Source organism: Schistocerca piceifrons, chromosome 5, assembly GCF_021461385.2.
Source record: "Schistocerca piceifrons isolate TAMUIC-IGC-003096 chromosome 5, iqSchPice1.1, whole genome shotgun sequence".
NCBI lineage: Eukaryota > Metazoa > Arthropoda > Insecta > Orthoptera > Acrididae > Schistocerca > Schistocerca piceifrons.
In genome coordinates, this window is record NC_060142.1 from 21,245,297 (window position 1) to 21,258,432 (window position 13,136).

Genomic DNA, 13,136 nt, shown 5'->3' on the forward strand with positions numbered 1-13,136 from the left:
TGACATCTTCATTCTCAGGATGTTCAAGGACGTCCTTACATTTCTCGGAACTATCTCGTAGTATTTCGTCTTCCAGTTCGTCAACTCGCAGAAGGAGGCCAGCGTGGAAGATGGTCAAGTCAAACATGTGATATTTCAGGTGCCTGGCCACTTCATATTCAATTGCTCCCTGTATGCACATTTCGTCTATATTGTCGGCAATGCTGAAGTACGTAAATGTCATTGTCTCCCAGAACTAAGGCTCTACATTAGTATTAGTATCTTTATTTGGGGTGTCATAACGTCATGTGTTATCAGCCTCTCATCTTAGTCGACGGCGATTTGTACCTTTGGCTACTTGTGTTATTAGTTACGTCTGTCCCTTCGTGTGTTGGGGAGGGGGGTTCCCTGACAGTTATGGTAGCACTCGTTAACAATGGACGTTGCCCAGAACATCGTACTTGGTGCGCTCTATTTATCTTTCGTAGAGCTGTTTATATGTAGGAAAATCTGGCCTCTCTGCCTTATCTCAAGTTCTATTTTGGGTTTGCGTGGTATACTGCCTACAGGATTCTTCTGCCTGCATTCTAACTTTTTGTGTCCTGGTTTTGCACATCTTCCGCGTACTGATTCCTTGTCGCAACGCTTCAATGGGTAACTGAAGCCCCAACAGTTAAAACATTTTTGTATGGCAACAAAGTCATTCATATTCAAAGATTGAAACTGAATAAGAACCCTTTCTTTTTGAAGCAGCGGTAGCCTTACTCTTGGCGATACTTCTAAAATATTGTTTACTGTCGTTTTGGCCTTTGGTCCTGTTTTAAATTTTATTTTAACCTGGCTATCGAACTCGTCTTTATTAATGTGTTCACTCAGGTTTATTTCATAGAGCTCTTCTAAGAATTCCTGATCAGTTAAATATGTTGAGGCATGGTTGACTGCCAGGAGGGGTCTGAACTTGTTGGGTACTTCACACCTAATGTCTTTAAGCTGTGTTTTTTTTTCCATTATCATTTTATTGTCTGCTTCTGATTCTCTTTCAATTATTACAGTGTTTGCTGTTGACTGATAGTATTTTTAAGATGTCTTGTTGCTTGGGATTAATGGTTTTAGTGATGGTTTCTCTAACACACCTCACATCTTGGTTGTTTTCTGATTTAAAGAAAAGTGTTCTGGACTGTTTAGCTTTTGTTCGTTCAATAGTACTTTGCTTTTAGGTTCCGCAATCGGACCAGCAGCAGAAAACCGCTGCAAATGGAAGTCTCTGATTTTGGGATTTGAGTTCTGCTGTTTCTTGTTCTAGGCGCTGAATGCGTTTCTGGGCATCTGGTGAGTCTGCAGCCGCTAGTTCTTTTCTGAGCCAAGCGTTTTCAGGTCTGAGCTCTTCATTTTGTCCGTAAAGTCTTGCTTGAACTGGTGCAAATGCCCAAATTTTGTCTCTAAACAGCGATTTAATTGTGGTTGACACCCTTTTTTTTCAATTAATTCTGGAACTCCGCTAAGATCTCACCTACAGCGTTTATCATTTTAGTTTCCATTTCATTTCATTTCGTTTGAGAATTTTAACTCTTCGCTGGATAGCCCTCGTCTTATTGCCCAGTGCTCCTGCCCGTCGGAGATACGTCACTGTTTCGACGTCCTCCGACTGATGTGTAGGTCACATCGATTCCGGGAGCACGTACGGCATTTTCGAAAGTAGCAGCGTGCACCAGGTTGTATGCTCCAGTGTCCGCGTATACTCGCGGGAGAGTCAAAAGCCGGGTCACACGTCCCACATGTTTCACAAAGTGAGGCAAAGAGAGTGCGCACCGGACGAAATTTGCTGTACGGCAGCCGATTCACAAATTCTGGATCTGTTGCGCATGTAGTTCGTCTCTAAACCGAGTGAAACCGGTTCGGTGAAGCGCACTGCGCTCTGTGATTTGCTCCGCAGTTTGAGGCGCCGTTACTCGGTAGCACCAGTAAGTAAGAGCCACAGGCCAGTTGACAGTGCCTGCGGCCGGCTTTCCGTAGACGGCGTCCGATGAGCCGGCCGCTGCTGTCTGGGAACGAACAGCTGCAGCTGGCGCAGCCAGCAGCCGCACTCCGCTCTGTCAGCACCGTCAGCGTCCGACGTCGCTGCCTCCTGCTGCTCTCCGCACAGTCAGCAGTAGGCGCAACGCGTCGCAGTTCACAGTCCGCTTTGCGCCAGCGAAATTTCTCATACAGCACCCAAGAATACAATCACTATCACGGAGAAAAAGGACCTCTAAGGGACAAACTGCAGCCTCAAATCTAGTCTTCAATGCTTCACGTGACAGATCACGCCTTTGGCTATCCACACAGAAATATGCACTACACTCAAACCACTTCTTCCCACCACAAACGCGAAGACAAGCGGAGCGCTCGCCGATTACGTCCGCGCGCCACGCCACTCACACTCACATCGGTGCACCGCTACCCGTGTAGTATATTCCCTCGCACTCTCACATTGACGACGTGACACAGAAATTGCTTCGCGACTGCGTACTACAGGCTCCCTGCTGACGTCTCTCCAAGAGACTAATGCTGCACTCAGTAGTTATCCCGCTATTAGGCGGGTGATAGGCTATTGCATAAGCATCGAGGACATTCTCAGAGTCATTCCGCTGTTGTAGATCTATGATACTGGCGCGGCTACGGTCCACGCATGGAAACTCTCCTGGAAGTCCAGGCGCTTGTAACCGATGCACCATTGCCCGTTTACTGTAACATTCGCACCCTCACATTGACGGTGCGACACAAAAACCACTTCGTGATTTCATACTACAGGCTCCCAGCAGACTTCTTTCCAAAGGACTAAAGCCACACTCAGGCGTTGATTCGCCATTATGCAGGTGCTTTGCTACTGCATAAACGTCGAGGTCATTGTCGGAGTCTTTCTGACGCTGTACGTCAGTGACACTTGCGCGGTTACAGTCACCACATGGCCCTCTCTGGCTCTGAGCACTATGGGACTTAACATCTATGGTCATCAGTCCCTTAGAACTTAGAACTACTTAAACCTAACTAACCTAAGGACAGCACACAACACCCAGCCATCACGAGGCAGAGAAAATCCCTGACCCCGCCGGGAATCGAACCCGGGAACCCGGGCGTGGGAAGCGAGAACGCTACCGCACGACCACGAGATGCGGGCTCACCACATGGAATATCTCCTGGGAGCCGACCGCTGCCCGTTTACTGTAACCCTTGCAACCTCACACTGACGACGCGACACAGAAAATGCTTCTCGATTACATACCACAGGCTCCAAGCCAACGTCTCTGTAAGAGATGATCGCCGACCTCAGGAGTTGGGCTAGAGTTGGCCTATTGCATAAGCCTCGAGGACATTGTTGGAGTCATTCTGCTGGTGTACCTCTATGATACTTGCGCGGCTGCGATACCAGCATGTAACCTCCTCTCACAATACAGTAACTTGTAACTGATTCACCGTTGCCAGTTTATTGTAACCCTCGCACACTCACATAGACTTTGGGACGCAGGAATTTCTTCGCCATTGCATACTAAAGGTTCTCTGCCAATGTCTCTCCAAGGCACTAATGCCGCCCTCAGGAACTGTCTCGCCATTGGGCGAGCCATTGTTAGTGCACATCAGTGTTACCGCATTAAACCTCTCCTGGATGTCTAGTAACTTCCAACCGTTGCACCGCTGCCCATTTGCTTTAAACCTCGCACCGTCCCATAACGATGCGATACAAACGTTGTTTCGCGATTGCATACTACAGGCTCTAAAACACTAATGCCACCCTCGGGAGGACTCTCGTCATTATGGGGGTTCTGGCCTACTGCGTAAGCCTCGAGGACATTGTCGGGGTCGTTTTATTAGTGCTCATCTATGACAATCGCGTCGCTACCAAGACCACATGTAATCTCTGCTGGATATACAGTAACTCTAAACCGATGCACAGTTGCAAGTTTATTCTAACCCTCACGGCCTCACATGGCGTAGGGACACAGGAATTGCTTCGCCATTGCATACTTCAGGTTCTCTGCCGACGCATCTCCAAGGCACTAATTCCGCCACAGGAACTGTCTCGATATTAGGTGCGAACTGGGCTATTGCATAAGCGTCGAGGACATTGTAGGAGTGATTCTGCCATTGTACAACTATGATACTGGCGCGGCTACATTCGGCGAGTGGAACCTACCCTAGCAGTCCAGTAGCTTGTAACCGATCCACCGCTGCTCATTTACTGTAACCCTCCCATCCTCCCACTAACGATTACAAACAGAAACTGCTTTGTGGCTGTGCTACAGGCTCCCTGCATTCGTCTGCTCTAGGGACTAAAGCCATCCTCAGGAGCAGTCTCGCCTTATCTGAGGTTGTGTTAGTGCATAGACCTCGTGGACATTGGCGGAGTCATTCTGTTTGTGACATCTATGACACTGGCGCTGATACGCTCACCGCATGGAAACTCTCTTGTGAGTATAGGAGCTAGCAAGCGATGCATCGCTGCCTGTTTACTGCAACCCTCGGAACCTCACATTGGCGATGCGACACAGAAACTGCTTTGTGATTCCATAGTACAGACTCCATACCGACTTTTGTCCAAGAGACTAATGCCACCCTCAGCAGTTGTCTCGCCGTAAGGCGAATACTGGGTTATTGCATAACCCTCGAGGACATTGTTGGAGTCAGACTGCTAGTGTACATCTGTGAGACTGGACCGGCAGCAGTCAGCGAATGAAACCTCTCCTGTTAGTCCAGTAGCTTGTGACCGATACATCGCTGCCCATTAACTATAACCCCCGCACTCTCAGACTGACGATGTGACACAGAAATTGCTTGGAGACTGCACACCACAGGCTCCCTGCCGACTTGTGTCCAAGAGACTGATGACGCCCTCAGGAGTTGTTTCGCCACTGGGCGAGTGCAGGGCTATTGCATTAGCGTCCAGGATATTGTTGGGGTCATTCTGCTAGTGTACATTTATAATATTGGCGCGCCTATGGTCAGCGAATGGAACCTCTGCCGGGAATAAAGCAACTTGTAACCGATGCGCCGCTGCCTGTTTACTATAACTCTCGCAGCCTCACATTGACGATGCGACACAGAAATTGCTTCGCTATGCATACTACAGGCTCCCTGCCGCGATTTACGGGTGGTTGTTCCGTGGGCGCGGATCAGGCGGCCCTATTCATTTCCAGTATATTTTCAGCGGTTGAGATAATCTGAATTTGATGGCCACGACATCATCGTGAGTTCACTGTCATGCTCTTCTACGACTGCAGCACGATTCTGGTCTTGTGACAAACGACAGTTATTCTGCTGGAAGATGCCATCGCTGCTGAGGAAGGCATCAAGCACAAGGGGTGACACGTTGCCCCTAATAATGTTCTCGTAATCCACAGGTGTCGTGCCGCCTCGTATTACTGCCGCAGATCCACCTAACCACAGATAAATGTCCCCCAAAATGTGATGCAGCCACCATCGTTCTGCGTCCGTGGTACACTGCATGTCTCGAGCAGCCGTTTGCCTGGGCGACGGTGTATTTGGACATGACCGTCGACCTGGTTTAACAATAAATGGGATTCATCCGACCAGGTCAAACGATTCCATTAGTCCGCAGTCCATTCACTATGACACTATGCTTACTGTAATCATAACTGACGGTGTTGTTGGGGCAACATGGCAACACGTTCCTCTGCTGAATAACACCATGTTAAACACTGTGTGCTGAACGGTGAGCTCCAAAACACTTCTGCCCGTGCCAGCTCTGTACACTGTCGTCAGACCTGCCATAGATGGCCTTGGAGGCCTGTGTTCTGTGATGAGGTAAGGACGTTCAAATTCTTGTTGCCTACTTATGGTTTCAGCATTCTTCAACCGCTTTCCTCTGACGCATGTGGAAACATGGAAACGAAAGGAGTTCTAAGCACTTTTAGATCAGAGGTCAGTCGTGGTGTGAGGTATGTAGGCCACCTTGGGGATGAAGCCTGTAAATGACAGACCATATGGGGACAGTCTGATAGAAAAGCTTGAATGTGTTGGGCATGTACAAAAAAGAAAGACTTCAGCGGAGAAAAACTATCAGACGGTAAACACATAGGTCGTCCAGGTCATCTTACAAAAAGTGAAATTGATTCTTTGACTCAGTATTAAGGACTAGCAATAAGGAGAAATGTAAGAGATTTGGCAACATGGTTTCACAGAGTGTCAACAGATGAAATCCTACAGCATGCTTTGTGCCCAAAAGGGGAAGATTCGTGGTGCAAGTACTGGTTGAACAATGCTACAGGCATACAATATACCCAAAAGCATTCCTTACAACTTGCTTTAATGAAGCCACTTAGACCTATATACAGGGGTCTGGCAAAAAAAATCTACTTAGTAAATGTATGAATGGTCTCTCTCAGAATGAAAATGAAAGCATCAACAGCTTATATAGGAGAGAATACCCAAAACTGTATTTGTTGGGCTGATGGTGCTGAAGATTGGTGTAATGGATGCAATAATAACAACAATCAATGGTGGTGCAATTTAAAGGATCAATGTTATGAAGAAACTGAACATCCAGACGGGAAGGGATATGGCTTCAGCTCTAACTGCCACTGATAAGCGGCGGGTAAATGAAGCAGAGGCAGCTGCAGAATTCGTTGCCAAGGAGTCAAGGATAAAGAAAAGAATGAAGAGAAAGAGTATGGAGGATAAGGAAACAGGAGGACAACTGGAGTATGCAGCTGGAATGTTCTAAACGAGCATAGTGGTAGGTTAATAATTCTGTAAATTTTCTTTTGCGACTAACCGAAAACTTTTATTTTCATCATTCAGGAACACTTTTCTCCTAAATGTCTGAAGTTAAACTCACAAAAATTGGTGCAGGTATTTAGAATGACCTCCTCTACGTCCCTTGTCTACTATTTTCTGAAAATTTGTAATATGAAGATGATGTCGGTGATACTTGAGCTACATTTTTAAATATTTTCGTTGTAGTAAAATAAATTATTTGTCTTTTTCACTGATCAGGATGAGGGAAGGAAACTGGAGGCATAAAACACTTGTATAAACGTTGTCTGACCCCTTTTCCAAGCTGTGCAGTCAATGGTTCCAAAGAAATTGGTACGGCACTGAAATAGTGTTCCGTTCTTTATACTGATATAATATTGTTGTGAGTAGCAAAATATAATAAATATCTCAAGATTTAATCGTACCCTCTCTAACACTCTCACTTTTATAATTAAATTCTCTCTAAAAATCGTGTACATTTGTGCTAAAAAAGAACAAGTCTTTTATCGGCCCGTGAAAGTGAAAATATATTAACAATTTTTTTAACTTATCCACACCCTTGAAGGCCATTTTAGTTTGAAAGTCTTGAAGGAAAATATCAAAATCTCCAGATTTTTGTAAACGGACACATCGTGTGCTCGTTTCATGAGCTGTTGTAAATCCTTTAGGATCACGTGAGTATGGATATGTGGAACAAAGAAATTCCTAATCTAATTTAACAACCTTTGTGAGTGATTTGACATCCCCGCGATTCTCCTGACTACTCTCAGCCTGGAAACGTGCACTATTTGAAGCTATGATTACTTAGTCCTACCACGTTATATCACTTGGGACTGGTAATAGTAACACGTACTTGTTGCCACTGATTCCAATAGTTGTACATGTATCGATTCTATAGTGTAATGATATTGTTTTTTTTTTTTTTTTTTTTTTTGTCTGATTGTAAGCATTTGTTGGGATAGAGGGTCACGTGACCTACGTTGTGTCAATTGTGTTGATTGTATTCAAGCGTTCCTGGATTTTGCAGTAGTTTTCTATCGGCTTAGAAACCCTGCATACTACTGCATCGTCTAGAAGTAGTCGTATGGGCCTACAAATTGCGTATTTCTACGCCAAGTATAATGTTTCGTCTGTGTGTGTGTATTTGGTTGTGTGTGTGTGTGTGTTTGTGTGTGTGTGTGTGTAAAGGTCTTGAACAGTAGTTGTTCTGCATCTGACGCTACTGCAGCGTCTAGTAATGTATCGCCATTGAGAGAGGGGAAAGTGACAAAAGCACTGTTTCTGCTATCTATAGCTCTATAGCTTTCTGGATCTTCTGAGCGAACAGCTGGAGAGATTCAAACGTAAGGTGATCGGTGATAGCAGACTAAAAGAAAAAGGAACTGAAAAATTATGCGATCTGAAAATATGTTAAGTAATTCTACAGAGAACTCATGTCGCAGGGAAAGAATTTTGGTTGTGGACATCATTCCCACAACCAGACTGTAAGACCGGAACTGTACGAATACGTGACATTTTCTAATGATGCCTTCCACGCTACGTTATTCTAATGACCCGCGATAAGTTATTGGCCGTAGCGGTAGGGAAAGGGGTGTCAGTTCTTCCGATATACAGGGTGACTCCACGATGATTATGCAAACTTTCAGGGACGATGGGGAAGGGTAAATCTCTTAATTGGAGGTAAGTTATCATGGTCGGGAAAACATCGAGCTGACAGTTAAAAACGGAAATCGTAAGAATACCTCTGTGGACCTCTTCTACTGGAAGCTCTTTTCTTTCCATACTTCTGGAGTTGGTAGTGTACTTTCTAGTAGAGAAGATGTGTTAGGCATTAACAAAGATAAACAAGAGCTCATAGAAGCTGGAATATGGATCTTAAACCTAGTATTTACTCGACTTTTTTCTTCTTTTGGCCCATACTGCCTCGTTCCATAATATGGAAAACAAAGACCTTGTAGTAGAAGAGTCCCACTGTCAGAGATGTATTAACGATTTTCGCTTGTAACTACTGAATGCGTCGTTTCCGGATCATGGTTTCTTATCACAGATTGACACATTTGCCAACCTCCATCACCCCAGAAAGTTTGTAACATCATCACGAGATCACAGTGTACATGATACTACTCCAGGCAGGTGTAAAATGAATGTGCGCAACGGAAAACAATAACCGCTAAAATGATGATTTGGCCCCGTCTGCCGACTCCCTGAAGCAGATCTTAGCATCTCTTCATTCTCTTTTTATATGTAAATCACAATCTAAACATAAATGTATGATGAAGGCAACTAATACTACTAAATGATAAACGTTGTTGTTCAATATATATTTATTAAAGTTTAAAATCCACCCTTTAAGTACAATTGTCTATATTTCCTAACTAAAATTATTGATCAGTTTCCCAACTCTGCCCCTTATTATGACTGCGCGATCTAATATCAATAACGCGAAACGACTGACTTCATCTACGTACCAACCAATAGAAGACACTACTTTCAAAGGTGATCTACGGTGGTGTGGTACCTCAGTGGAAATAAACTAAGGTGATAACAGCTGTTCAGCGTTATAGCCCTAATAAGCTTAAGCAATTTGCGAAATCCCCATGTGTAGTGCGTCCGCTGCGTCGAAGTAATGGTTCTCGTACTCGTCTGTGACAGTGGAAGAACTCCAGCCACGGCAGAAGGCGGTCCTCTGACTAACATTCTCTAATACTGTCTTCTCCTCTCCGTGTTCTACACACGAGAAACGTGAACGCCCAGCCACAAGGACAGAGTTCAGATAACGTCTCAACGTAAGTATATGCAGAAGAAGTGCTCTCAGTTACTGAACGCTGCGTACTCAACGACGACTTCCAACCCGGAGGTGAAGTCTAAACTCGTATATGTTCCCAACAGTACAGTGCCTAACTGTTCTAACTATAAACTCTCCTGACAGCAAAGACAGCAAATTAGTCCATCTGTACCAACAAAGCTGATATCGAGCGTCCGTCACACACGGGCTCTCACAACGGAAGACCACGTCTCTCCACCGCTGGCTTCCCAGCAAGGCTCGGCTCCCCACCTAGTAATTCCGAAAACGAATCATATTCCAGAAACCACGGAATATTCTCCCTCTCTATAGATTCTTCGGAACGCCGACAAACCATATTTTAGTCTTTTGTCGTCCAGCACGGAAAGTTTGCGAGGAAAAACCTATACTCGTACAATGGTAAGCTTCTGAGTAAAAATCCTTGGAAAGAACTCAGACTGCGCGGTTTCTGAGGTGGCATATCTTCGTTCCTCCCAGCTGCGTCCATGCTTTCCAGAGTTTGGAAGTATTATCCGGTCATCATTCCGGCCCTACTACCATAGCGGCAGGCCGCCCCTGTATTGTGTCTTCGCGCTCAGGTGTCCAGACTGTCCGTCTTGGCAATTCCTGTGTGGAGCTGGACACCACACCTGTGTGGGTCTTCCACCCAGGACTTGCCTTCCACCTGCCGTTTCATTTCCACTGTCGTTCCTACCTCCACTAGTAAAGGCAATCATTCATTACGCCATTCTCATAATAAATACATCCAATCACCTTTCATGCAGTAAGCGTTAACAATTATTTAGAAGGCGTACGTGACAGTCTCCTTTGTATATTCATATATACAATGTACAACCTATCACGTGATACCTAATTGTGGTTGTAGATCACGGCAAAGTATGTGGGTGAGCGCTTGTAAGGTGCGGAATTATAGCCACCTTGCAAGTGTATATTTTGCCGTTTACCATATCAGACTTAGAGATATGCTCTCTTTTAAATGGCTTTACTTGTTTTCTATTTCCATATTCATTTATTTCTGTATCTATTCTATTTCGTGTCTGTGCAGCTCCCATTGATAGAAACTGTTTTTTTTGGCGATAATGACCATAGCTGAAAGAAAAGTAAATATAAATAAGGAATATATTGATCAGCCAGAACATATTGAAATGAAATGAAGTCCCATGCTTCTTTACAGACCGTAGGGGAACGATGCGGGAGACCCGCACCGCCTTACTAGGCAAGGTCCTAATGGAGGTGGTTTGCCGTTGCCTTCCTCCGACCGTAATGGGGATGAATGATGATGATGAAGACGACACAACAACACCCAGTCATCTCGAGGCAGGAAAAATCCCTGACCCCGCCGGGAATCGAACCTGGGACCCCATGCTCAGGAAGCGAGAACGCTACCGCGAGACCACGAGGGCGGACCCAGAACATATTACCACCTACCTAATAGCCGGTGAGTCTCTGTTTGGGAAGGTTAACAGTGGCGACACGTCGTGGCGCGGAAGCAATGAAGCCTTCGTAGGTCGCTGGATGGAGGTGGTACGCAATCTGCACACACGAGCCACCTCATTCCCGTAAATTCCGGGGCGTGATGCCAACTTCAATCACATGCCAGGTGTGTTCGATCGGGTTCAAAACGGACGAGCTGGGGGGCCAGCATATAAATTGGAATTCACCACTGTGTTCCTCGAGCCACTCCGTCAGGCACCTCGCCTTGTGACATGGAGCACTATTTTGCTGAAATACACCTCTGCTGTCATCAAACATGACAGTCATGAAGGAGTTTACGTGACCTGCAACAAATGTACGATACTCTTTGGCCGTCACGGAGCCTTGCACCTGCTTCACTAGACCCATGGTCTGGTACCGAGCGCCGCGGAATTTGAATCCCCGCCAGACGTCATGGACGTCGAAGACCCCTAAGAGGTCTCTGCACCATCGCGCCGTAAGCTGTGGCGGCGCGCACCTCCTGGCCCGCTTTTAGTGTGAGGGCGCCACAGTGGAACACGTGGTTCCAGCGGCCAATAGCGGCGTCCCCGATAGAGTACTTAAGCGCCTGCCTCGCGCTCAGCTGGGGCTTCCGTCAACTCCCCCTCCCGGATGATGCCCTCTCTCCCTCCATTTATCCTTCCTATCAACTCTGATCCTCCCTCCCCCTCCTTTCCTCTGTCCTTTCCCTGGGCTCCCTCTTCCCCCCCCTTCCGTCCTGTTTCCTCCCCACTACACCTCTCCCTACCTCCCTTCTCCCCCCCAGTCCTTTTGTATTCCCCTCCTCTGCCTACCCCCCCTCCCTGTCGCGTCTGCCCCCCACCCCTCTTATGGGTCCTCATCCTCCATGAGCTCCTTTCCTGGTTCCCCCCCCCTTCGCTTTTACTCTCCTTTCCCCCCCTTTTTGTTTTCCCATCTCCTGTTCAGTTTCCCCCCACCTGCTCTCGACTGTGGTGTCACCTTTGCCGACTTTTTCGTGCTGTGTTCTAGTGACTATTCAGTGTTGTGTTGCGAACAGAAACCATGCTGTCGCTGGGTGTGCGTTTTATATACTTTGCGAACAGAATCCAGACTGTCGCCGTGTTTTTTTAATTGTCTATTGTTTCCCCTGTCTGCTCCGTATGTATTTTTATTCGCTTCATCATTCCTCTGTTGTTTGTTTTCATTTCCCCCTTTTCTTTTCACCTTGTTACTCAATGAGTCCCCGATTTTATCGCCTGTTTTTTATTATTATTTATTCTCCTGCTCTTTGTCAGAAAACCTGTAGGCTGCAGAGCGGCGTCCTAAGCTGCTTTAAAAAAAAAAAAAAAAAAAAAAAAAAAAAAAAAAAAAAAAAAAAAAAAAAAAGCTCAGCTAGCGAGTCTAATCTCGCGTACGTCGGTTTACACCTCGCTTCGCGCTAGACAGCTTTCTTCTTTGTTCTGTGTGGACGGGTTTGTTTCCTTGTGACTTCGTTGTTTCGTTCTTGTTGTTGTCGTATTCGTTCTGTCCTTCGTTGGTGGTGTCCCTCCTCTCCCGTTGTGTTGTTGTTGGCGGGCCTCTCTGTGGGTCCCGCCGCGCTTTTCGTCATTGCTACCCCGCGACCGTCCTGGTCGCAGTTACAAAACATGGATGCCCAAGTAAATGTTCACTAGAGCATGATGGAGCTTCCGCCATGTTGTTTCCGCCCCGCAGTAGAGCTATCAAGGAGCTGTTTCTTGGAAGCCCCCGAATTCGCACCCTTCCATCGTAAAGAGGAAGAAGGTATCGGAATTTGACAGACCATGCAACGCTCTCCTGCAGCGCCAACGTCCAGTGCCGATGGTCACTTGCCCGTTTCAGTCGTAGTTGGCGATGTCGTGATGATAATATTGGTATATACATGTGTCATTGGCTGCAGAGGCTCTGCCCAGCATTGATGTCTTATGTCAGTTCCGCCACAGTTCGCTGCCTTTCCTGCTTCACCAGTCTGCCCAGCCTACGACGTCCGACATCTGTGATGAGGGGCGGTCGCCACATGCTGAAGACACCCACCACATCACTCCTCTAACACCCGTCGAGTCGTGTAGTTTACGGAATGCTCGTGCCGAGCCTCTGGGCCGTCACAAACTACGTTGAGTCAAACAAATGGATCGCGCACCTTTTCCATTCC